The sequence below is a fragment of the Carassius gibelio genome, chromosome A23 (genome assembly GCF_023724105.1).
Source record: "Carassius gibelio isolate Cgi1373 ecotype wild population from Czech Republic chromosome A23, carGib1.2-hapl.c, whole genome shotgun sequence".
In the NCBI taxonomy this organism is placed as follows: domain Eukaryota; kingdom Metazoa; phylum Chordata; class Actinopteri; order Cypriniformes; family Cyprinidae; genus Carassius; species Carassius gibelio.
The window spans coordinates 2,368,271-2,395,744 of NC_068393.1; the positions used below are offsets into that span (position 1 = coordinate 2,368,271).

A 27,474-nucleotide genomic window follows, 5' to 3' on the forward strand; every position below is an offset into this window, starting at 1 on the left:
TTGGTTTGCCAAAACCGCCATAAAACGCTACTAGAAGAAGACGGAACTACGTCAAGACGTAGTTTAACAAACTTTAGCCGCAAAACTGCTTTTAGATGCAACACTTTGAATGCAAACTGCCGTAAAAATCCAATGAAGAAAAAAGAAGAACCTGTTTTTTTTTTTTTTTTTTTAGCGTCTTCGCCTGGAAATGTATTAGTCTGCGCGCCGCTAGAGGAAGCGGCCTCAAACTGCCACTCGGCCGGAACGCCGTGGTGAAAGACTGAGCCGTGGTTGGATTCTTTCTGCTGCAATCCAGCGCTCGACGAGAGCTCGGTCTCGGGCGGCACGATCGTGTACCGAGCAAGGCAAGCTCGGAGTTGCACGGTCTATTGGCCACAATGTGTGGCTTGGCGAGGATAGCAGCTGTCGCGATGACGCTTAATGCTGCTCAACGGCCGTGTTTGGCTGGGTAGAAATGATCTCGGGTCCGGCAAAAGCAGCAGGTCTTATAAATCCCCTGTGTAGCACTCTTCGTTGGTACGAAAATTTGGTCTGTGATAAGGTGACTGACGAAGCGAACCAGCATGCTGATAAACCGTCAATGGATAGAGGTAAGTCAGCGATATTTATACTGTGGGATTGATTACTTGATTGTGGTCCACCTGTGATGATTAGGCTAAGTATCTGACGCGCTCCTCCCGAATCTTCATTGATAATTACATTTATTGTAAATGAAATGATCACAGATAATAGTTTTGATTTACTCTGCTTGACTGAAACCTGGCTAAAACCAAATGATTATTTTGGTCTAAATGAGTCTACTCCACCAAACTACTGCTATAAGCATGAGCCCCGTCAGACTGGTCAACAATATATAGTGATATTCTCAATGTTACCCAGAAAACAGGATACAGGTTTAACTCTTTTGAAATACTTCTGCTAAATGTTACTCTGTCAGACATGCAAAAGAAATCTAATGTATCTCTTGCTCTGGCTGCTGTGTATAGACCACCAGGGCTGTATACAGAATTCCTAAAAGAACTAGCAGATTTCCTCTCAGACCTTCTAGTTACAGTTGATAAGGCGCTAATCATGGGAGATTTTAATATTCACGTTGATAATGCAAATGATACATTAGGACTTGCGTTTACTGACCTAATAAACTCCTTTGGAGTCAAGCAAAATGTCACCGGGCCCACTCATCGTTTTAATCATACACTAGATTTAATTATATCTCATGGAATCGATCTTACTGCTATAGATATTGTACCTCAAAGTGATGATATTACAGACCATTTCCTTGTATCGTGCATGCTGCGTATCACTGATATTAACTATATGTCTCAGCGTTACCGTCTGGGCAGAACTATTGTTCCAACCACCAAAGACAGATTCGCAAATAACCTGCCTGATCTATCTCAACTGCTATTTGTACCCAAAAATACACATGAATTAGACAAAATGACTGACAACATGGGCACTATTTTCATTAATACATTAGAAACTGTTGCCCCCATCAAATTGAAAAAAGTTAGAGAAAAATGTACTGTACCATGGTATAACAGTAATACTCACTCTCTCAAGAAAGTAACTCGTAGTCTTGAACGCAAATGGAGAAAAACTAACTTAGAAGTTTTTAGGATTGCATGGAAAAACAGTATGTCCAGCTATAGACAGGCTCTAAAAACTGCTAGGGCAGAGCATATACACAAACTCATTGAAAATAACCAAAACAATCCAAGGTTTTTATTTAGCACTGTGGCTAAGTTAACAAATTACCAGACGCCACCTGATTCAAATATTCCACCAACGTTAAATAGTAATGACTTTATGAATTTCTTCACTGATAAAATAGATAACATTAGAAATACAATAGCGAATGTAGATTCTACAGCATCTAACACTTCAGTTTCCTCCATCGCACCCAAAGATAAATGTGGAAGATTTTTATTAGTAAGGTTTTAATTAATCCAGTATATAATCAATGTGAATCTAGCCATTTTTGTTGCTAGCTGTTTTTCCATTATAATCCTATAGGTAATGGAGAGAAAGGAATATGCTTACATGCTGGAATGTTCAGAACTGATGAAAAACATATGGCCAGAAAGGGCCTTTCGTTATACAAAAACAAGTAGGGGCCTCTCCTCCCTAGGGAAGGATCAAAATTGCAAGCATAAGGAAAAGTTTGACTATTTGGAAACGCCCTGTATAGGGTATATAATGAGATGCAACCTAGCATTTCGGGAGATCTCCTTGCAAGGACCTCTCGGCTTTGTTTTGCTTAAAATAAAGTATTTTCTTCTGAGAGAAAAATCCCTGACTGAGTTCGATTCTTTGGAGAACCGGCAAAATACACCACAGATTTGGCACCCCAGATGGGACTGGAAAGGAGCAGAGTGGACGACTGCTTTTGAGCTGACTGATGAGCAAAACACACAGTGGTGGCCACCATTGAATAAGGTAAGCATTTTTGCTTATATAATTAGTGTGTGTTGTTGACTGGTCAGTTCTGAGTGGTAAGGACACTTAAAATCTGCTCTTCCAAATTTAGAAAAATAATATGATATCTGAATTGAAAAAGGGGTTTTACTCCAGAAGAAATAACTGCATGCACATATTTGGTTTATTAATAGGAAAGCCTTGGAAGGCAACCTCGATTTAAGACAAATATGGTGTAGGCAGAAAGACATGGCATGCTGTGTGTCTGTGTTTATTGGATAGCTGTGCCAGATAGGACAGTGATAAACGGATAAGCAGATTAAGGAATCGCGAGGAAAAGTCCCACGGATACCGCTTTGAGAATGTATAAGTGAAATTCTCGAAGGACAGAAATAGGTGGGCCCTTAAGGAGCTCTAGGTGAGCTGTGTTTTGTTGTGTGGATGTATTTGTGTCCGGACGAATGAATGTGTGAACAAATAAATTATGTGTTGGGTGGGTAAAAGTTGTGCACCATTCTTGGACCGTCACTTCAGGGTGGCTGGGTGGAGTTGGACGCAACTAGTATCCACTTGAGAGGGATGAATGTATGATGAGCCTGGATAATAAAAGGATAATTAATGACTGATTATCCCTTAGATAAAGGGAAAAAGTATGCAAGAATAAGCACTCTGGCTCAATAAAGAGTGCAGAAAGTGTGAATGAGGTTAGGAAAATAGCATCAATAAAGTTTGAACCAAGATCTATAATAGATTTTTGCATTTAGGATGTCTGGGTGAAAGGGGAGAAAATTTTGTGAGCTCAGCGCAGTGGGAATGAGAACAAAGGAGGAAGTTTCCACATTAAAGTTGTATTACATGGGTGGAGCAAGAGGTGCTCTCCCCTCCTGGACCATCACTTGGGAGTGATTAGGTTACAGAGACGGGGGTGGCTGGTGTTGAGAAAGGATAAGTGCAGGAGCCCTAAAACAATAAAGTTAACTGAAGGAAGGTTGTTTTAGAGAAAAATAAATACAAATGTTCCAAGAAATGGACTAATATAGAGATGGCAGATATGGTGGAATATAGAAATAATAATAAATTAATTAAAATAAGATATGCATTTATTATTTAATAACTTGTCTGAATAGATTAATTTAAAAGATGCACATGCTTAAAACTTTATATCTAATACGTGAAGACATCTAAAATCTGTATATTGTTATCCCTGGGACACAGTATGAAAGTTAATCCATTACAGAGTTTCAGAGATTGGGTTTGTGTAAATGTAAAAAATAAAAGAAATAACTTGTGCAATGTGGAATGAGAGCAAGATTGGGTGACCGAGTTAATAGACATTTTGATTTAAAAGCCATAGGCATTTTACAATAGGAAGGGAACTAGTTGCTTAAAGAATTAGATTTAATTATTTTATTTACAATAATAGGAATTATTTTATATGGGTTAGGAAACATTAATTCACAAATACCAGATTATTCTGAATCATGTATGCAAATTTAGAAGAAAAACGATGATTGAAGTCCTTATTTTACCATATGCATGTCTGACTGTAATAAAAGGAAGGTTTCTTTTATTTTATTGCAGTATACTTCGATAATAAAGGTAGCTGATTTCTGCATCTTGCAACGAAGAAAAAAAAAATGCTTGCTATTTTCCTGCAATGAAGAACTTGCTTTACTAACATAGAATAAGAGAACTGCTGTTTTCAACCAGATAATTTTGTTTTTATTAAGGGACCACTGAAAGAAGAGGTTGAAGAGTGAAAATTAGAAAAAGAGCTGACTGCTCAGAAACAATTTGGTCAGAAGTTACATAGGTGCATTTGATTAATGCAGTCTCTGAGTGTTAAACTTTCAGATGATTTCTGGAACAGTGCCTTGACAAAGGAAAGCAATGAAATGGAGTCTGTCGAGGAATGGCAAAGCAGCAAACACAGCTGCAGAGAGAAGAAGAGGGAGGGGCTGATGGATGTTCCCCTCCCCTCCTGAAAGAGAAGAACACGTTTCAGCATGGAGAAAGACTGAATTAAAGCAGGAAAAGGTGAATCTTTCACTTGAGACTTTTCCTGAGGGTGAAAAGAACATTATGAAATGCAAAACTCTGGCAGAAAGCAACCAGAAGCCAGACTGAGAAAAAGCAGAAAAACAACGGAGACCGTACACCACAACATCAGGTCTTTGAGTGCCATCACAGACTGACGACCCAGTACAACAGCCCAGGCTGATGATGTCACCAGAAGGACTTCCATCCCTTCAGTGCACAGGTGCTGCATATTCAATGAACACTATAGAGACTGCTTCAAATGTTAATTCTTTTATTTAATTATTTTATTTACTATGTTTTAATCTTGATTATTCACTGGTCTCACAGCACTTCCTTAAATTCTGTGTTTTAACTAACTCTCTCAATCTGCTTTTCAATAGGTTCCAGTCCAGCCTTATGTCTTAAAGAAAAAATAATTTTGACAGACAGAAGTGAGTACTTGACTCACCAATCAGATAAACATGGAGCTGGATTTGGCATAGTAAGACTGTTTCATTAACCAACTAGGGGAAAATGCATAACTAAATACTTGACAACAATGCTGAGTGCTTTGGGAAAGAAGAGAATAAATTAATAAATAAAAAAAGGGTATCTTGATGAACAATAGAAAAAATATATATGGTTGAAAAAATAGAAATATTGGTCACTCCATTTTGTTTAAAGGTAATTTTCTAAGGTAAAACAGAACTAAAATAATATTGAATAAAAAATTATTCCAGAGATCCAAAATCATGAAATCACATATACTGTCATCACTGGGGATAACAAAATGGAAATGTTGATGGCCATGGATCCAAGATTTACAGAGATCTCCAATCCTCTTCTCAGAGTTGCTCATGAGTAATAACAAAAAAGTATTTGACTAAACTTTAAATTAGACAAACACATGACATTTGAGAAATGATAATTGGCTCTCTCAAATGCCCAATGCCTAGGCCTAATATTCTAAACAAATTCATCTATGAGATTTTGAAAAAGGAAGGAAAGAAAGAAAAGAAAAGTTTTTGGCAAAAAAAAAAAAGGGGAGTGAAAGTGTGTGAAAAAGTATGAATGATGGTGTTGTATGGAATGAAATAGAGTGTCTGACGAGACACTGAGGCAATTCAATCAATTTGCCCAAACAGCTGTATACAAATATGAATGTGGGCCCACAGGGCAAATTTATGCCCAGAAAAATAATGACCATGGATGAATTTGGTTAAGTTTCCTGGTCAGTACCTAGGTCTTTGTTGTGGCAGAAAGAAAAACAGTGCCACACATGCGCAGCGTATAACATGGGAAGGCAGAGCAAAGCAAACTTGCTCTGTCTACCCCACATTTAACTTTCTTTTCAGCATATCATGATGGAGCAGATTGTGTCAAAAGGATGAAATATTGTCTTTCTGACTGTTAAAATAAATACAGTGGGTTGAGTGTTTTCCAGGTCAAAAGGCCTATGCTACTGAGCAAGATTGGACTAGATAAATTATCCATTAATCTAGTGGAACTCAGGTTACAAAACAAAGAGATAACTGAATAAGCAAATTGTTGAGAATAAAATTTAAATGAATTTAAAAATAGTAAGGATGCCAATAACGGAGTAAAACCAAATTCTTTGTTATATTATAAAAAATGGGGATTCACTTTTTTTCTCATTATAAGGACAGCACTGGAATTGTGAAATCTCAAAAAGGGGCCAAGACAGCCCTCAACCCACATTACATTTCCACAGGTCACACCAAGAAGGACGACTGGCAAGATGAACAAATTAGCATGCTTGATAACACTAACAAAAAACTCGGAGGTTTTCCATTTACAGGTAACAGCAGTTCTAGCAAGACCAAGGAATGCTTCGCTCCATCAAAGAGAACCAGTGAGGGTGCAGAAATGATCTCAAGAGAGCCTTGCTTGAATCAGAAAAACAGTTACAGAGTGACACCTGAGTTCACATCTCTAACCTTAAAATACCCCAACCAGCTTCAACAACTCCACACAGCATGAAGTGAGGGATGAAGGGCGTGCTAGTAACGACCCACCCTTGCCAACGAGGGAAAGACCATTGCAACGACTCGCAAAGAGTCTCCCTGGTGAAGATGGAATGAGAGAATGATGGGACTGCTACTGAGATCAAAATACTTGGGAGCAGATATGAGCCAACAAATAGAAAAGAAAAAATGGAAAGAGAATGTTAAGTAAGGGTAGATGAAGAATTTGAAGGTTATGAGAAGGGAAATATGGATGTAGGAAGATTTCAAGGGAAATTTGGATGCAACAAATAGAATGAAAGGAGCAAAATAGAAAAGCTCAAGATTTGTGAATTGAAGAAGGAAAAGTATGTGTTATGTTTGGGGAAAATGCTGTATTTATAGAAGGGACCATTTAATGAAGAACTGATAAAATTGAAAAGGCTAAGAATGGTAGATAAAGAAAATGTTGGAAAATAGAATAAAATGTAAGACTTGTTTGATTTAAAGTTAAGAGCATGGGGAGCATAGATTATAACTAAATAGGGAAAGTTTTTAGGAATTGCATTAATGACAGGAGATTTACTATTTTACTGTATACTTTCTATATTGAGGTCACTAGTCAAAGCCACAGCTAAGCAAATTAAATTCAAAGATGTCAAGATAATGGGAAATTGATACATAAGGTATCTAAGCTGAAGATCAACTCTTATAATCTTGTGATATTCAATGTGTGATGTGATTTGTATTTGTATGTGTATGTCTTTTTATGCCTTTTATACAAAACTGTGATAATCAGGCAAATGCTGAACCAATTGCACATTCATGCTTTTAACAATGTTTACTATTAAAGAGCGGTTAGGGAGACTGGATCTTTTACTCACTCCTTGTCAAATTAGGAGAGAGATGTTTGGTCCAGTAATCCCTCAGAGTGGAATTTCATAATCTAGTCACTGGTGATAATACAATGTGACTTATTTAGTCACTAGGTAGTGTAACTAAAATGACTGGATTATGGAGTAGCACTCTGGATAAGAATAATCAAATGTGAGACTTATTACGTCTCAAAGGGGAGAATATGTGGAAGATTTTTATTAGTAAGGTTTTAATTAATCCAGTATATAACCAATGTGAATCTAGCCATTTTTGCTGCTAGTTATTATTCTATTAAAATCTTATAGGTCTAAAATCTAATAGAAAGTTGCCTACACCCTGGAATGTACAAAACTGAGGAAAAACATATGGTCAGACATACATTAAGGGCCTCCCCTCTCTAGGGGTATGTATGAAAAGTGTAGACTATGTGGAACCACCCCATATAGTGTATATAAGGAGAAACCAAATAACATTTTGGGAGATCTCCTTGCAACGAGCTCTCGGCTTTGTTTTGCTTAAAATAAAGTCTTTTCTTCTGAGAGAAAAATCCCTGACTGAGTTTGATTCTTCTGAGAACCGGCAAAAGACACAACATAAACTGCAGTGCTTTACAACCATAGGACAGGAAGAGCTAAATAAACTTATCACTGTATCTAAACCAACAACATGTTTATTAGATCCTGTACCCACTAAATTACTGAAAGAGCTGTTACCTGTAGCAGAAGAACCACTTCTCAATATCATGAACTCGTCGTTATCTTTAGGACACGTCCCAAAACCATTCAAGCTGGCGGTTATCAAGCCTCTTATTAAGAAACCAAAACTAGATCCTAGTGTACTGGCAAATTATAGGCCTATTTCAAATTTTCCATTTACGTCTAAAATTTTAGAAAAAGTTGTGTCTGCTCAATTGAGCACCTTCCTACACAAAAATGATCTGTATGAATAATTTCAGTCAGGTTTTAGGCCCCACCATAGCACAGAAACTGCACTTGTTAAAATTACAAATGACCTTCTCCTTGCGTCAGACCAAGGCTGCATCTAATTTCTAGTCTTACTTGATCTTAGTGCTGCGTTCGACACCATAGATCATGACATACTCATAGATCGATTACAAAACTATACAGGTATTCAAGGGCAGGCTCTAAGATGGTTTAGATCCTACCTGTCCGATCGCTACCATTTTATTTACTTAAATGGGGAGTCATCTCATTTATCATCAGTAAAATATGGAGTGCCACAAGGATCCGTCCTAGGTCCCCTTCTATTTTCAATATACATGTTGCCCCTTGGTAATATTATTAGAAAATACAGAATTAGCTTCCACTGTTATGCTGATGATACTCAGCTATATATCTCAACGAGACCAGATGAAACTTCCCAATTATCTAAGCTAACAGAGTGTGTTAAAAATGTAAAAGATTGGATGACAAATAATTTTCTCCAATTAAATTAGGATAAGACAGAGATACTAATTATTGGACCAAAAAACACTACACAGAATCTTGTAGATTACAATCTGCAACTAGACGGATGTACTGTTACTTCCTCTACAGTCAGAAATCTGGGTGTTATATTAGACAGCAATTTGTCTTTTGAAAATCATATTTCCAATGTTACAAAAACTGCATTCTTCCATCTTAGAAACATTGCCAAGCTACGAAACATGTTGTCTGTTTCTGATGCAGAAAAGCTAGTTCATGCATTCATGACCTCTAGACTGGACTATTGTAATGCACTTCTAGGTGGTTGTCCTGCTTCGTCAATAAACAAGCTACAGGTAGTCCAAAATACAGCAGCTAGAGTCCTTACCAGGTCAAGAAAATATGATCATATTACCCCAATTTTACAGTCTCTGCACTGGCTACCTATTAAGTTCCGTATCAGTTACAAATTATCATTACTTACCTATAAGGCCCTTGTTAATGGAGATGATGATTTTGCAATTATACTGTCTTGATTAATGCTTAATTTGCTATAAACAGATGTACGGTAACCTAAGTAGTAATAATGCTTTTGCTTAAGTACAAAGATGTAACCCTGTGATTAATGCTATATGGAAAATGTATTGCGTAACTACACTAACATTAAGAAAACTGCTTACTTGCATGAAATGTATGTAGTTACTGATTTAGAGTAGAAACACTTATGTATTAGAAATAGTTTTTATGATAAATGGACAATATAGTATTTAAGGTGTATTTCACCGACGGTTAAGAGGAAAAAGAATAGGAAAAGGGCTAAAGCAATGCGACGTAAACAACTGAAAGCCTCGGCAGAGGAGTTGGCAGCACTCCAGGTGATGACATCAGAAGAACCAGCGTTCGACGTCTGGGTATAAAAGACTGAGAGAGAGACTCGACCGACGGATACTGAACAAGCACAGTATCCCTCGACGCCTGATACCAGCTGATTATATCTTGATTTTGTAACTTTACTATTGTACTTTGATATAACTTTTGTTAACTTTAATAAAACTTGTATTTTATTAATGACAAGTTATGGTCTGCAAGAGTAGTAATTTAAGAGCCGTAAGCAAGAACTGACCACAGGGAAGTCTACTGAGCAAGTTGTAAGTATTTTTAAATGCTTATAGTTTTGTCCAGGGTCGACTTTCCTTACCTACCTGAGAATAATAAAGAAACAGGTAAAAGGTGTATAAATAAAGGAGACACCATAAAACATGGCGCCCAACGTGCTTTAATTGTCTAATTACTGGCCAGAATTAGACAATTGAGCGCTTGCCTAATAGAGTAAGTGTAGTTAGGCTTACGGTTAAATAGCTGAGGTACTATATAAATTACTACATAAAAGATGACTAAGCGGTGAGAAAGCCCAGAAAGGGCAGAAATAGGAGAAACACCCAGAAAGGGTGGACCAGTATTTGCAAATACAACCCAGAAAGGGTAGAAGCTTACTGTTATGAATACAGCCCAGAAAGGGTAGAAGCTTAATGTTATGAATACAGCCCAGAAAGGGTAGAAGCTTAATGTTATGAATACAGCCCAGAAAGGGTAGAAGCTTAATGTTATGAATACAGCCCAGAAAGGGTAGAAGCTTACTGTTATGAATACAGCCCAGAAAGGGTAAAAGCTTAATGTTATGAATACAGCCCAGAAAGGGTAGAAGCTTAATGTTATGAATACAGCCCAGAAAGGGTAGAAGCTTAATGTTATGAATACAGCCCAGAAAGGGTAGAAGCTTAATGTTATGAATACAGCCCAGAAAGGGTAGAAGCTTAATGTTATGAATACAGCCCAGAAAGGGTAGAAGCTTAATGTTATGAATACAGCCCAGAAAGGGTAGAAGCTTACTGTTATGAATACAGCCCAGAAAGGGCAAATGGTTACTGTTAAATACAGCCCAGAAAGGGTTAAATGTGCACATAAGAAATAAAGAGTGAAGATAACAGTAACAGGCCTATAACAAGGCGAAAGAAACCGCTAAGTAGAGTCATATTAAAGAGGCTAAGCTATGGCAGCAAAAGCTAAAGAAAAATCCAGCAATATTTTTATTCAAGCATATACATGAGGCGATTCTCATGTATTAGGATGGCAGAAACTAGCCTTACAGGCAGAGATATCCGTCCAGGTGACGGACCCAGGAGAATTACTACTTTGGCTTCCCACCAAGGAGGGGCTGCAGTTAGGAAACTTCACGGAAAGTGAAGTGGGTCTAGCAGTATTGCGATGTATGCAAGAACTAGCAAAAAATGAAAGCTGTACAATACAATTGCAGTGCAAAACTCCAGAGGCAGAAAATGTAATCAAAACTATTAGCAAAAAAGATGGAAGGCAAAATAGAGATTTATTACATGTGCGGTAAAGCGTTAAAAAGAGAAAAAGGACATTTGCCAGACATGGTAAGAGTTAAAAGATATCAAATTGGTATTAACGATTTCGAACAAGTGGAAGAAATCCGATTGACGATACCAATAATTGAAGATGAGGAACGAGATAGTGTTATTACCATTGCTCATCGAAAACACCCTTATACCAGAATAATACGAGCTACAAATAGGCAGAATAAGACTGCTTATTAGAGACAGTTTAATCTAAATAATTGAAGGAGGCGTTGTAATACTAAATGGAAATAAATAATAACTGGCTCTGGAATAGCTGGGTCAATTTTCAATAAATTGGGTAAACAGGCATTACAGGAGATTGAAAGTATGAGAGCCCAGCTCGGACCGCAATACGCAGTGACAGTGAGAATAACCTCTGGCTGTCCACAGTGGAATTATGTAGCACATACAGTAATGACTGATTACAGAGATGAATTCTGTAGTGCAGAAAGCTCCTGGTTAGAGGCCAGGATAATAATAACAGCAGTAATAAAAGAAACACTACACAGACAAGAAAATTAAATACATATGACTTTAATGGGAACAGGACAATTTAAACACCCAGTTAATTCGGTATTAGAAGGCATACTATTGGGAATTGCAGATATGTCACAGGAAGGTCAATTGACCATAAATTTATTAATGACTAACATAAAACAGGATGAACTGGAAAAATTTCTTGAGAAAAGGGAGGACAACAACCAGCCAGGATTCTCTCAGCCATCGGGAATGTTCCTGCAGGGGACAGAAAAAAAAAACAACAGCGTGAGGCTGAAGATGAATCCGAGGTGTCGGAGTTGTATATGACTCAGACAGGTCAGATTCTTCACTATATTTTGAAGATAGTGAAAGTAAAGAAACAGAAAATATTTACAAAGAATCTAGACTGTGGATTAAAAGAATTAAGAGGTCAGATGGAATAACAAAGAGTGACAAACCAAATAATAGAAAAATAGTTAAAGAACTGGAAAAAGCCTAGTTCATTCACTAAAATCAGAAATTAAAACTCTGGAAAAAGAAATAGAAATATTAAAATGTACAGAAGTAATAGTACTGAAGGACAGAATTAAGTAGGGTTGTGATGGTCAGGTCGCAAAGCAAAGACAAACAGCCAGGATCGGCCAGCAACTCCTGGATTTACAACTTCTTACAGACAATTTAAGTTGTAACTCCACAAGAAACTGAAGAAAACCAGAATAGTGTACATGCGAAATTGCTGGAATTACAATTAACAGAAGCATTTAGAAAACAGGTAGGAAATAAGAAGTCGCACGAAGACCAGTGTGCATATACAGAACAGATATAGCCTAATGAAAGCGGCTGAAAATGTGCAGCTGAGCCTAGATGCCGCTACGAGGTTAATGCAGACCTGTACAGGTCAACTCATATCCTCGGAGGGTTTGGATAAGTTGAGGAATTTGACAGGTATAGACGATAAAATTAAAGAACGGACAAAAACCCTCATTAATGCCCGGAAAAGAGCATATAACTTCATTAGAAATGTGGCTTTCTATAGAACAGGAGATCCCTAATGCTGACAAAGTTCTGTTGCTGAGGCATGTAGGCGTAATTTAGTTACCCTGCTGAATAATGCGACTAGAGAAAAATAGAAGAAAAACTAGTTGAGTATGATCCTGGTACAAAACATGTTAAAACCATGAGGAAATTTACACCGCAAAATAAACAAGCTCAAGGGCTACAGTTTAAAAATAATTTTAATACCAATAAATTCCAAAGGCCAGAAAGATTTAAAAATAAATAATAATAATAAAATACATAAATATGAAGCAGGATATTATGGTGAAACAAGGAAGGTTAACCAGTTCACTGGAAATAGACAGACGTCTCAGACAGAAAAAAAAAGGAAACCTGTATGCACAGGGAGGGAGAAAACTTCCACAGAAGTGAAAAATGGTAATATGACCCCCGCAGAACGAACTAAAATAATTGAAGACCTTAAGAACAAAAATCAAAACGGAAAAAAGATTAGGAGGACTAAGGTAAATCAAAAGATGGAAAAACGCTCTAAATTGAACGACGAGGAAACATGCAAAACTAAGAAGAAGGAGCGAGTCAACTCTGATACAGAATGAAGCTAAGCTGGCCAGTTGAAACAGAGACTGTGTGACCCAAAAGTTAAAGAAGAAAATGAAAATGTATATATTAATATTCATGGAACAGAGTATTTGATTGACACATGCATGAATGTCTGTCTCAACTGAGTCTTTAGAGATAAATAGTACGATACAGGTACAAACAAATGACGGACAAGTTAAAACGGGAAAAACAGGCGAACGATATGGAATTACTATTGAAAGTTCTGAAAATTTATTAGCAGCAAAAGATCTGAAAAAGGTTTTAAGATTAAAACCCGCTAATTAGGAGAAATAATTAAGAAGAATCAGAAATGAAATTAAAGGTTAACAATGGGCTAAGGACCAGTTAATGTCAGAGCTACTTCATATGTACGGAGCAAAAATAACTGCGGCAAAGTAGATGATAGGTTTGCACATGTTATCGAGGGTGGAATTCATAAACCACAAAGGCAATACCCAATTAATAAAAACGGAATGGCAGAACTAACTTTTACCATAAAAGAGCTTGAAGAACAGGGAGTTATAAAACAAGTTAAAGGAGCGATTACTAACTCGCCGATCCAGTTAGCAGGGAAACCGGACGGGACATATAGAATTCTTACAAACTTTAAGACTTTGAGTCGTTTAACAAGACCGGATAAACGTTGTGTAATTAACGCGTGAGATACAGTTGAACAAAATACGAGATGGACAGTTTTATTCGAAAATTTATTTTGCCAGTGGATACTCGATTCCTCTAGCTGAAGAAAGTCAGGAAAAGACTGCTTTTACTGTAAACAACAAACATTATGTTTACCGACGTTTGTTGATGGGTTATTAAAACTCACCTATAACTTTTCAATTGGTAGGCTAAGGTGTGAAATGCTGAAAGATTTAGACGTTGAACTTTATATAGACAACATATTAATTGTGTCAAATGGAGACCTTGTAACAGAATTGTTGAAACGACTTGCGGAGGCAGGTTTGAAAATAAATATAAAAAAGAGACAATTAATGACTGATATAGTCGAATTTTGGGGATTTTGGATTTCAGCAGGTAACAGAGGGGTTACTTAGTCAATGACAGTCAGAGTAAATCAACTTGAGACCCCAAAAACAGTTAGACAGAGCCAGCAAACAATGGGGTTACTGGGTTATGTTAGAGACTTAATCCCTCGCTTTAGCCAGATGTCTAAACTAATTTATGAGACTATCAAAGGTGGACAACTGAAATGAAAAAAAAAAAAAAAAAAAAAACTAAGAATCGTTGATAGAAATTAAAACAGCTATATTAAACTCAGGACAGCTGGAAGGAAGAAATGATGAGAAAAATTTAGAAGCTGACTTGGAAACAGACGAAACTAAGAAGATAAGAGATAAGAAAAGTAACATACCTGTTAGAATTATGACTGGAAGCTGGGAGATCCAAGAACTTAAATTTACTGGTGTGAAGAAGCAGCTGGCAACACTTAGCAAACGATATTCCGAGTTGAAAGGCCTGGCAAGGGGCCAGAAAATATTTGTTAACACGAAAACAGCAGTATTAGCTCATCTCTCCAAAAACAATGTAAAGGATGCCCGTGCGCTTAATAGCCAATGGCAGTGATGGAAAAGTATGCTTCCAGATCCAGAACTGAAAATCAGACAAACAGTACTTAAAAAATGCCAGAAAAAGATATTAGAGCTTTATAAAAATACAGTTGTTTTCACAGATGGTTCAAAAACGGCCACAGACAATGAAGCTCAATGGGCTTTCATTCTGAAACAGAGCAACAAGGTCATAGCTTCAAAAGAGGGAGTAGCGCAAGGCACAGGACAGTACGCAGAGCTCATGGCAGTGTTCCAGGCTTTGAAAACACTGAAAAACTTGGATATTTACAGGCCATAATAGTGACGGATTGCAGTTGCAAAAGGAATTAATGACAATTTGCAAATCTGGAATGAGAACGGTTACACCAAGTCAAAAGGTAAGCAAATTGAACAAGCAACATTTTGGCAAGAGAAAAAAAATAAATAATAAGTTATTTTGATGTTACAGTGATACATCAGCCAGGATATTCCTAGGCAGACAAAGGAAATAATGAAGTTGATAAATTAGCGTGCATGAGACGAATAGTGATTAAAGAAACAGAAGGAAACGTAATACAGAAAATACATGACCAAATTATGCACCCAAGTGTAAATTTAGTTTGCAAAGTTTTGACAGATAATAAAATACATATTTCTAACTGGAGACAGAAATATAGAAACATAAGATTAAATTGTGAACAGTGCATGCGTAAAGGCTATAATAAACAATACGAAGTGATTCTGGAGCTATTATACCAGACAGAGTTAACCAGGAATGATCTTTGGACATCGCTGGACCTTTGATCCCGAGGTCTAAAGATGGTAATAAATATCTATTGATGGTAGTAGATGGCTTTACAAGCCGAATTTTGGGAAAGCCGTTTAAAAGAGACAAAAGCAAATGCAATTATTAAAGATGTTAATGAATTACTGGTAGCTTGGGGCCGGCCAGAGAAAAATTAAGGTTGACAACGGCACAGGTTTTGTAGGAAAACAGTTTGAAGACTTTGTAACTGAAAAACATAAGTTTAATTAAATCTATAAGATCGCCCAGAGTCAAACGCAGTAGCTGAGAGATCTATAGGGATTCTAAAAAGCTGGAAACGGGCCAGTTGTAATCATAGATGGGATGAATATATGGAAGATTTAATGTTTTATATTAATCTTACAGAGATCAAACGTCAAAAGACCAGCCAGAAGACTTTTGCCGAGTAGGAGACCTGGATCAGGTTAGACAATAAACATAAAAATAAACCGTTTAAAGATTTAATTACTAAGAATGATAAAATAATTAAATAGTTGATAAACAATGTGGAATTAGCAAATAATGGCCTCTGGAGTAAGAGGAATTTGGTTTTGGTTAAAAACCAAGGACAAAAAAATTTAATTCAAGCAGGAAAATTATCAATGAGATTAGGATGAGCTTGTTAAATTGGTTGAGATTAATAACCAGAGAGGTGTGATTAGAATTGAAACTAATCTAAGGACGAGATGCGTTGATAATTATATAGCGAAGGATATTGAGCATGAAAAAGCCAGACAGATAGGTAGATTACATAAACCTGTTAAACTGACATGTTATATAGCATAGGTGTATGTGTGCTATTTGTGGTAGTTTTGAAGAATAACTGTGGTGGGAAGCACTAGCGATAAGCAACCCCAAATCCAGGGAGGAATTAAAAAGCAATAATAATAATAAAAAAAAATACAAAAAAGATTAGTAAACCTCTAACTATGCCAAAAATACAGAGAGATCAAGATTACAAAACTCCTGGAGAAATTAAAGCAGCTTTGTGTGTTCTCTGCCAAAAATGTAGAATTAGTTTCCCTAAAGTTGAAGTAATAATGACACAGCGGCTTGGAGTAAAGTAAACAGTTTGTGATTGTTTGTGGACAGGGAATATGTCATTAAATGCGATGTATGTCTCGATGACATTAAATACCATAAATTGCTGGTACATGGCAGACATAACGTTTGGTCTTGGAACAAGACCTTTGGTGATTTATCTAGTAAAGGCAAAATTGAAGGTTCAAGATTGCAAGTTGATAACATGACTTATCAACAACAGCTGGGAAATTCAGGCGTCGATTATCTATGGTCATACCGTATTAAGAGAAATATGGATGACATTCAAAGTAAATGGCTCCTAGTTGACCCCAAAGGTCTGGGAACGGAGCTGGAGTGCTTGAAAACTTGCTTTGACAAGAAGGTCAAAGCATGCCGGCCAGATAAGGAAACTGGAATTATCTGGTCCGTAGGCACCATTGCTAAAACACCATTAGAAAGTAATATAGGTGAGTGAATAATGGCACCTAGAATTTATTTTCTGAGATGTGGAGAATCCGATGACTCAAATAGCAATGTGCCTTGCCATTTTGGACAATTAGATGAAGAAAGATGTCCAAATAAACTAATAGTGAAAAGAAGCAGAGTTCTGTGTGTCCGATTGCATTCTGGAGACAGAACAGCCAGCAAGCTGCTGTATTATCTCCGGGCAAGAAGCCAATTATGGAGGGGTTACAGCAGTCTTGTCTGAATTAAACTAATGTTAAAAGTTGTTGTAAACATGACCACCACTTCTGAACCACAAATTCTAGCATGTGCGGTTGACATTGAATTGGCACACGATTAAGTAGTGAGTAAATTGACAAAAGGTTCAGAAGGGGGGTGGTTTGAATTATTGTGTTATTATTATTTTTATTTTTCTCTCAGGAATGATGAAATTACAAGACGGAGACGAGAGAGAGAAATGGGCCAGGAAAATACAACGCTGGTGAAAACCCTGTATACCATGACCTTGTCTGACGGTATTATTAGTAACAGGGGTTGTGATTTTAACAGGAATTTGGCCAATAATTGATTTCACTACAAAATTGATTGTGGTTGATGAGATTACTGTTAAAGAAGTTTCCCACTGTACTATAGTGACTAAATTCTTTTCAGGGTCATGTGAGCTAAAAACATTGGAAGGATGTAGCCAATGTGGGGAAATAATTAAAAAATATACAGTGGGGTAAGATACATTAGTGAAATGTAGAATAAGGTCAAGCCCATGTAACATTACACAAATAAAGAAAATTTGGATTTGGCACTGCCTGCAGCAAATACTCTATATTGGACCTAGGGAGATACTAGGGTGGTACATGGGCAACATAGAAGACATAATTATGCTAAATAAAGAAACCCAGATTATCGAAACTCCGCTCATTTCCGATAGATAGAGGTACCCAATGTGTAAAATATGGATTTTATGATAATAAACGTGCATTCCAAAGAAACTGTGAAAAATATTATAATGACAATAAATATACAATGTATGAAACTACAAAAAAATTATGGGATCCATTTGCATGGATAAATTGGTTTATATATTGACATAGGTTAATATTAATATATTATTATATATTAATATTGGTTAGGTGAAACTACTGAATGAATTAGTGTATATTCCAAAGGATTGAGAACTTGTGGGAAAATGTGCTTACTGAAAATGTAACTGAAAGGGATCAAATGATAATACAGTTAATTTGTATTATTTATTTTTAGTTATTTGGTGATACAGGAACTAATATTTTGGAGAGCATTACTGTGAAAAGCATTAAAGCTCAAAAAACAAAAAAAAAAAAAAAACAGAGACTATCATGATGTAATGAGTATAAAAGATAAAAATTAAAATATTAAATATAAAAATACCTGGCTAAGCGCTTACTATCCTTTTCCTGTAGTTTGGATGAGATTTCAGGTAAAGGATAGCAGAATACTTTGGGCTATTTCTAAGGAAATCCCAGAATACCATAATGTTATGACTATATCAAAACCTAATTATAAAATGTCAGTTAATATCAGTGGCATTCTAGATGTCAAAAAGGTTTTGACCATTGACAGAAGCTTATGGACTGTTTATTACTTTACAGGAAGACAAGGCTTATTTAAATATGCCTTTAGATAGTTATTTTAGAAGATTGGGTATTAATTAAGGAATTAATGGGATGTTGGCTTAAGAAGTCTATTCGTATAAGCCCATATATATGGATAATAGAGAGAATTATGCTGAAGAAGATAAAGGGAAATGTATGACCCCGTACCCATTGTATTGGACAGTAGCTAGACTACAATATACTAAATTACATGCAGGATACAGACAATGGATAATTGATACTGTATGTTATTTTACTAATAGGAGCTTTCATGGGGATTTTGATTTTGTGAGAACTAAAGGGCCTTGGAGGACTGATAAGAAGTTTATTAAAAATCTGTTATTCTACAGTCGTTAATATTATCTTGCAGGTGGTTGGGCTTAGTAGGAGTAGAGATAAAGAGAACAAACAAGTGCTCATTGAAAGAGGGATTCATCGAAAGACCTTGACCGAACGTAGCACTTCTTTGGTGCATAAGGTCTGAGACTTTACTTCTGAAATACATGGCATTTCAACAGAGTGCCACGAAGGGTGAACAGTTGAGTGATATACCATAGATAACTTTAAGAATGATTCTACCAGCATTGCTGTTTTGTCAGGAAACGGTGACAACCTTTTGGAAATTCTGGTAAACAACTGTCTTTTTATTACAGTGAATATGATATATGATATTATAAAAATAATAATATAAATTAAAATAAAAAAGGGGGGTTACATACATATGTTTTTAAGTTTTTATTTTCTATATTTATTATTTTTGAACTTCATTTAAGTGGGTTATTTGTTCTGAAAATGTATGCATGATTTATTATGGAAACCTAATATGATAGGTAACTTTGAGTAAAGTAAGAACAAATACAAAGGACCACAATTTGAAAAAAAAAAAAAAATTCTTTTAATGCTCATATAGGAATTAAGGGGAGCCCCAGGTGGAGAATTATTGACAAGAAAATTTAATTACTGGATTGTTATTGGGCAAGATAATTGTATGAGATGCCGTCAATTTCTGACTGATTTAAGAGTGAACTTTGTAATGGGGGATTTATGCCAGGAATGTTTCTACAAGAATACATTCATTATGTGGATTAATGACTATGATGATGCAGAATATAATGTTGAATCTTATGCATTGATGACTGGAGTGTATGTAGACATTTGGAAAAAAAAAAAAAAAATACAATCTTTTTAAACGTAAAGACTGGTACAGATTGGAGATCGGGGGATTAGATTCTTGTGCACTGCTTGCATAATAAATTTACAGATGAAGTTGTAAAAGTGGTCAAACTTGATGAACTGCTTTTTATTATAGGCAGAGAAATTCGTGGAATTCCTGGAGAAGGAGGATTTAATTCTGACTCAGCCCGCCTTCACGCCCCAAGGTGCTAAGAATCAAACAAGCGGCTCGCACACCAGAAGGTATGCCTGGAATGCCAGATCCCCTCTCTTGGCTTCTGAAGAGGATTTCAGAGAGAGGGGAAGAGCCGTGCGTTTCTGAGTGAGGACCCCTGGGGGCGTCAGATTGAGGCTTGTGTACATGAAATTACGAACGGACGATTGTTGAGAGCAAGATTTGGACACTATCTTAGCATTGTCAAGCAGAGCACAAAGATTTGGTCACCTGATACTACTGTATCTGGAAATTAGGAAAAAAAAAAAAGAGTGCAAGGGGAAAGAAAGAATGCTCGAGTTTGGGTTGAAAACTATATGGATGTGTTTCAAACCAAATTACTGATGCATGATGGCACTGTGTATATGATTCTTGCAAAATATAACAAGTTTAAAAAACATGTTGAACTGTACTTTAGCTTGAAGATGTTAGGATGAAATCAGCCAGCAAAATTGCAAAGCAGTGGGTGTTAATGGAGATGATGATTTTGCAATTATACTGTCTTGATTAATGCTTAATTTGCTATAAACAGATGTACGGTAACCTAAGTAGTAATAATGCTTTTGCTTAAGTACAAAGATGTAACCCTGTGATTAATGCTATATGGAAAATGTATTGCGTAACTACACTAACATTAAGAAAACTGCTTACTTGCATGAAATGTATGTAGTTACTGATTTAGAGTAGAAACACTTATGTATTAGAAATAGTTTTTATGATAAATGGACAATATAGTATTTAAGGTGTATTTCACCGACGGTTAAGAGGAAAAAGAATAGGAAAAGGGCTAAAGCAATGCGACGTAAACAACTGAAAGCCTCGGCAGAGGAGTTGGCAGCACTCCAGGTGATGACATCAGAAGAACCAGCGTTCGACGTCTGGGTATAAAAGACTGAGAGAGAGACTCGACCGACGGATACTGAACAAGCACAGTATCCCTCGACGCCTGATACCAGCTGATTATATCTTGATTTTGTAACTTTACTATTGTACTTTGATATAACTTTTGTTAACTTTAATAAAACTTGTATTTTATTAATGACAAGTTATGGTCTGCAAGAGTAGTAATTTAAGAGCCGTAAGCAAGAACTGACCACAGGGAAGTCTACTGAGCAAGTTGTAAGTATTTTTAAATGCTTATAGTTTTGTCCAGGGTCGACTTTCCTTACCTACCTGAGAATAATAAAGAAACAGGTAAAAGGTGTATAAATAAAGGAGACACCATAAAACACCCTAAATGGTTTAGCTCCAGCGTACCTAACTAGCCTTCTACCACGTTACAACCCCGTCCTAGGTCCCCTTCTATTTTCAATATACATGTTGCCCCTTGGTAATTTTATTAGAAAATACGGAATTAGCTTCCACTGTTATGCTGATGATACTCAGCTATATATCTCAACGAGACCAGATGAAACTTCCCAATTATCTAAGCTAACAGAGTGTGTTAAAAATGTAAAAGATTGGATGACAAATAATTTTCTCCAATTAAATTAGGATAAGACAGAGATACTAATTATTGGACCAAAAAACACTACACAGAATCTTGTAGATAACAATCTGCAACTAGACGGATGTACTGTTACTTCCTCTACAGTCAGAAATCTGGGTGTTATATTAGACAGCAATTTGTCTTTTGAAAATCATATTTCCAATGTTACAAAAACTGCATTCTTCCATCTTAGAAACATTGCCAAGCTACGAAACATGTTATCTGTTTCTGATGCAGAAAAGCTAGTTCATGCATTCATGACCTCTAGACTGGACTATTGTAATGCACTTCTAGCTGGTTGTCCTGCTTCGTCAATAAACAAGCTACAGGTAGTCCAAAATACAGCAGCTAGAGTCCTTACCAGGTCAAGAAAATATGATCATATTACCCCAATTTTACAGTCTCTGCACTGGCTACCTATTAAGTTCCGTATCAGTTACAAATTATCATTACTTACCTATAAGGCCCTAAATGGTTTAGCTCCAGCGTACCTAACTAGCCTTCTACCACGTTACAACCCATCACGCACCCTAAGGTCACAAAACGCTGGACTTTTGGTAGTTCCTAGGATAGCAAAGTCCACTGAAGGAGGTAGAGCTTTCTCACATTTGGCTCACAAACTCTGGAATAGCCTTCCTGATAATGTTCGGGGTTCAGACACACTCTCTCTGTTTAAATCTAGATTAAAAACACATCTCTTTCGTCAAGCATTCGAATAATGTATCTTTTAAATTGTGAGTGTAGTTGCATCTGATCGAAGGTGCTTTTTTATTCATTAGCTTGGGTTAAACTAATTTTACTTTGTTAGATCAGCAGCTATGCTAATGATGTCTGTATTTTGTTTCTATGTTTCGCCACGGGATTTACATCCCGTGGTAACTAGGATTTACACAAGCTCCAGTCTGGATCCAGAACACCTGAGAAGAGATGTTGCTGACCCTCAGAGGACCTCAGATGATGCTAATCCTGAATCAACAACAGAACTAACAATTATTGCCACATGTGTGACTGCATCATATAATAACTTAATTAATAATATTGATAGTTCATCGTCTAGCTGACTACGTCTTGTATTATTATTATTATTATTATTATTATTATTATTATTCTTATTTCTAAAAACCTGTCAAATGTGCACAAACTACTAGCTACTACTAAATATTGTAGAAACATAATTTTCTGTAAAGTTGCTTTGTAACGATTTGTTTTGTAAAAAGCGCTATACAAATAAACTTGAATTGAATTGAATTGAATGCATAAAACCGTCTTCACTGTCAGTCCTCTGGTCCCTGGGACGGTCAATCCTTTGATCCATACATCCCTTCGCAAGGCCTGGGCTAAGGGTTCAATACCTGCCACATATAGGAGAGGAGATAAAGGGCACCCATGACGGACGCCGCTGCATATCTTAATTGATTTTGAGAGTGTGAAAGATCCGCTATGAGCCTGAGCAGATCACAAAAATAAAAATAAAAATGGGTCCATAACCACAAAACAGGGAGCAAAGTAGTCTTCAATTGTGATAGGTTTATTACTTTTTGCTTACGCAAGATAAAACGTGATCAAACCTCATTAGAGAGGAAAAAGGCCAAAAATGGTATTCCATGTAGATTACATCACAGGAGATTCACAAAGGACATAATTAGGCATAATCCTCTCAAGCTGACAGAGGACAACATTCCACATCACCTTAACCAGGATACAATAAATAACAACCCCACTAGACAAAACGTACACCGAATTTATAGGAGGTGGCCAGCACTATGAAACAAAACAAGAAAAAAAAAAAAAAACATTTTCACAAAAACAGGAACAACAACACATTTGGAATGAACAACACATTTAACTAAATTTAGAGCCATGGATAAATTTTAGTTAATGAAAAAGAATTATTTTAGACAAAAAAATCACATTGATCACGACATCGCACTTTCCTATGCCCCCTCTTATACATCACAGTTGGTATAGTCTAATTTCCTTTAGAATTCACATAAAACAGAACAACTTCCTGTTTGAATCTCTTTGTCACTAGGCTGGTCCATTCTCACAACACAACAGTTATTAAATATTTCAAGTCATTACAAGAATGAACTTTAACAAATTGCGATGTTTGTATAAAATTACATTTTAGCCAAAGAAGAATTTTAACTGGTTTTAATGTTTTAACCTTAAGCCAAATAACTAAGCCCGTGCACTGACTCAGTCCAATGACAAATACAGTTCGTAAACCAAACCAATATAGTAATGTCCTTTTACTTGATCAACTGCAAAGATGAATGTATCTAAGAATTGTGTGGTTTAAATCCAGGCCATCACAGAGAGGTTCCCATTTATCAGAATTTTGCTCATGTTGCTTGCTATAAAGCAAGCCCACCCACTTTAAGAACCTAAGAATTTTTTTCAAGTACTTGAAATAAGTACCATTGCGAAACTCAATTAAAAGCTTTTTCAAAGTCTAAATATAGCACTAATAATCTAACATGTCTGTGTCTCACTTGACAGATAACATCTCAAATCAGTACAAGGCTTTCCGTGATCTTCCTCTTTGGGACTTCACATGCTTGGTCCGGGTGTATCAAATCTGTTTAAGTCACATTTGGTTTGTTAAAGTTTGCAAAAAAAATTTACAATCCATATTTAACAGTGTTATGGGGCACCACTTTTTTTAAATTTGTCTTGTCGTTTTTTTTGTACAAAAGGGTCATGATTCCCAACCTAAAACTATCTGGGAGTGAGTCCAGGTCATCTAGGTCATTAAAAACTGTCAACAAATCTTGTTTTAAAATATCCCAAAAGGTCTCCTAAAACTCCATAGGTAGTCTATCAGCTCCAGGGGTCTTTTCGTAAAATTCCTTAAAACTTTGTCTAGTTCACTAGGAACAAAATCCTTATTTAGACTAGTGAGTCTTTTATAGTTTTCTCTATTTTTTAAAATAACTCATAATACTGCTCTTTGTATCCCTCTATTATTCCCTTATCTTATAACAAAGAGCAGTTTATTTTCCATAACTCCTTACCTATAGTCACACCTGGGGGGAGTGAGAAAGTGCATGAAAGCATAGAGTGATTTGAGAAAAATGGTGGGTTAATCTAGCATCCACCAGATCCAGGTCTCTAAAAAAGATATAGTCTAAAATAAAGAAAAAGGCAAATGCTAAGTTCCGCCTCCATCAGATGACATGTGTGTCAGTGCGCGTCACAAGCCATCACGAGAGAGCGCCAGAATTCAAATAACATTCTTCAGCCTTTCTTTCACTTTTTTTTTTGGTGGATCTTCTCATTCTGTTTTAGACACTGTACACTACATTTACATTTTATCATTTAGCAGATGCTTTTATCCAAAGCGACTTACAGTTGAGAACAATATAGGAAATCAGATAAAAAAGGGAACAACAACAGTATACAAGTGCCATGACAAGTCTCAGTTAGTCTAGTACAGACTGCATAGCCAGGTTTATATATATATATATATATATAAGACTCGAAAAGAAAGGAAAAACAGTGCTAGTATTAGTTGATTAAGTGCCAGTGAAAAAGATGAGCCTTTAGATGTTGATGAGTAAATGAGTAAAGACTCAGCTGTACGAATTGAGATTGGGAGGTCATTCCACCAGCTGGGCACAGTCCAGGAAACGGTCCGTGAGAGTGATTTTGAACTTCTTTGGGATGGCACCATAAGTCGTCATTCACTTGCATAATATTGAACTAGTAAGTTTAGGTATGTTGATTCCGTGCCAGTGGTCATCTTGTAGGCAAGCATCAGTACCTTGAATTTGATGCGAGCGGCTACTGGTAGCCAGTGTAACCTGATGAGGAGAGGAGTAACGTGAGTTTTTTCTTTTTTGTCTTATTGAAGACAACCCTCGCTGCTGCATACTGGATCAGATGCAGAAGCTTGATAGTCTTCTAGTCTGCCAGGAGAGCATTACAATAGTCCAGTCTGGAGAGAACAAGAGCTTGGACAAGAGTTGGACAAAAAGTTGGGTGGCTTGCTCTGACAGGAAGGGTCTAATATTCCTAATGTTGTATAAGGTTAAATCTGCAGGACCGGGTCATTGTAGCAATATGGTCTGTGAAGCTTAACTGATGATCAATCACAACTCCTAGGTTTCTGCCTGTCCTGGAAGGAGTTATGGTTGACGAACCTAGCTATATAGAGAAGTAGTGATGAAACGATGGGTTAGCTGGAACCACCAAGAGTTCTGTCTTATTAAGGTTGAGCTGAAGGTGATGGTCATTCATGCAGCTAGACATGTCACTCAGACAGGCTGAAATCCGAGCAGCTACCGTCGGGTCATCAGGCTGGAATGAGAAGTAGAGGTGGGTGTGATCAGCGTAGCAGTGATAAGAAAAGCCATGCTTCTGAATGACAGATGCTAATGACCTCATGTAGATGGAGAAGTGGTCAAAGTACTGTTAATTGCTACAAAACACTACAAAACCTTGCCGTTTTTTTTACTACTAAGATGCAGTTTCTGAGCTTGAGTTATTTCATAAGGGACACAAACAATACTAACTTGAAGAACTGAAACATAAACAAAGGAATTATCATCCATATTACAATATTATTGCTTCATTGGACTTGACAAGCTCCATGAGATGTAGTTCAGTGGACCCTTACCTTTCTAACTAAACTGGGATTTACAGCTGTGGAGATGTTTATGACTCGTTATTACGATGAATATGTTATGTACTGCGTTTTCATTCTTAAAGTTTTGCAATCTTTAACGCAATCTGTCTTTGGTGCTTGAGTCTTAGATCTCTATAATGATATATAGTTTGTCAAGATTAAATTTGTCCTGTTTTTAATTTAATCTATTCATAAATATTTACATGTGCGCAAATGAGGATCTTACGATGCCTGCATCGGGCGCAGGCTAAGAGGCTAAAAATGGGATAGCACATTCTTGTAGTAAAAACATATCTGCCAGAAATGTACTTAAAAGGATAAAATGGACTGTGCACGAATTGGAGACCTCACACTTCTCACATTGAGTGTGGCAATGGTGAAGGTCATCATTAGGGTTGTGTGAAAAGACAGGTAAAACATTTTAAACATTATTTAAGAAGGTCAATAAAACCCAAACTATATTTTCCTCTCTAGACAGGGAGGCTATATCTTGTCAATAAAACCCAAACATATTTTCCTCTCTAGACAGGGAGGCTATATCTTGTAAATCAGGCCCCTCCTTTGATTCTATGAAGTGGGAATCAGGAACAGGAACTTCCTTAAGAACTACTTCCAGCAGCTCTGGGGGTTGATGTTTTCAGCCATATTGACAGAAAGCAGACTTTGTTAGCTACATTTGTGGGAAACAGACTGTAATGTATTGACTGACTATTGCAGTAGTGAGGTTCCTTTAAGAGGCTAAGAGCTGGGGAGGGCGGGGCTGTTCTGGGGTAGGTGTGTTTTTTGGCCAGTGTGTTAGCTGGAGTTGGCCAAGCTAGATGTATGTCGATGTTGCCTTGTTCAGTAAAAGTTCACAAGACTACGAACGTCTCCTCATATTATTCAAGCATATCACACAGACTTTCTAGATCATTTGAGGATGATGATGATCCAGACAGCTAGTAAACTATGTCTCCCAATTTCTATCTGCAGCGAACATGACTACACTCGGCCGTATCGAAGAGTTTGATGAATGTTCAAGTAACTCTTTTGAAGAATACACAGAGAGACTGGAATGTTTTTTTCATGCAAATGATATTGAGGATGATGCAAAAAAACGCTCCGTGCTGCTCAGTGTGTGTGGCGCGAAAACGTATTCCACTTTACGTTCAGTGCTAGCCCCAACGCAACCCTCTACTGTGTCCTATGCAAACCTTGTCGCTGCCTTGAAACGTCATTATAGCCCAGCGCCATCAGAGATTGTTCAACGTTTTCATTTTCAAAATTGTAAGCAGAAACCTAA

At 36.8% G+C, this 27,474-nt stretch overlaps 1 pseudogene; it reads left to right on the forward strand.

The window, feature by feature from the left end:
• LOC127944301 (uncharacterized protein K02A2.6-like) overlaps nucleotides 1-27,474 on the forward strand; it is a 106,114-nt pseudogene that overhangs the window by 70,323 nt on the left and 8,317 nt on the right.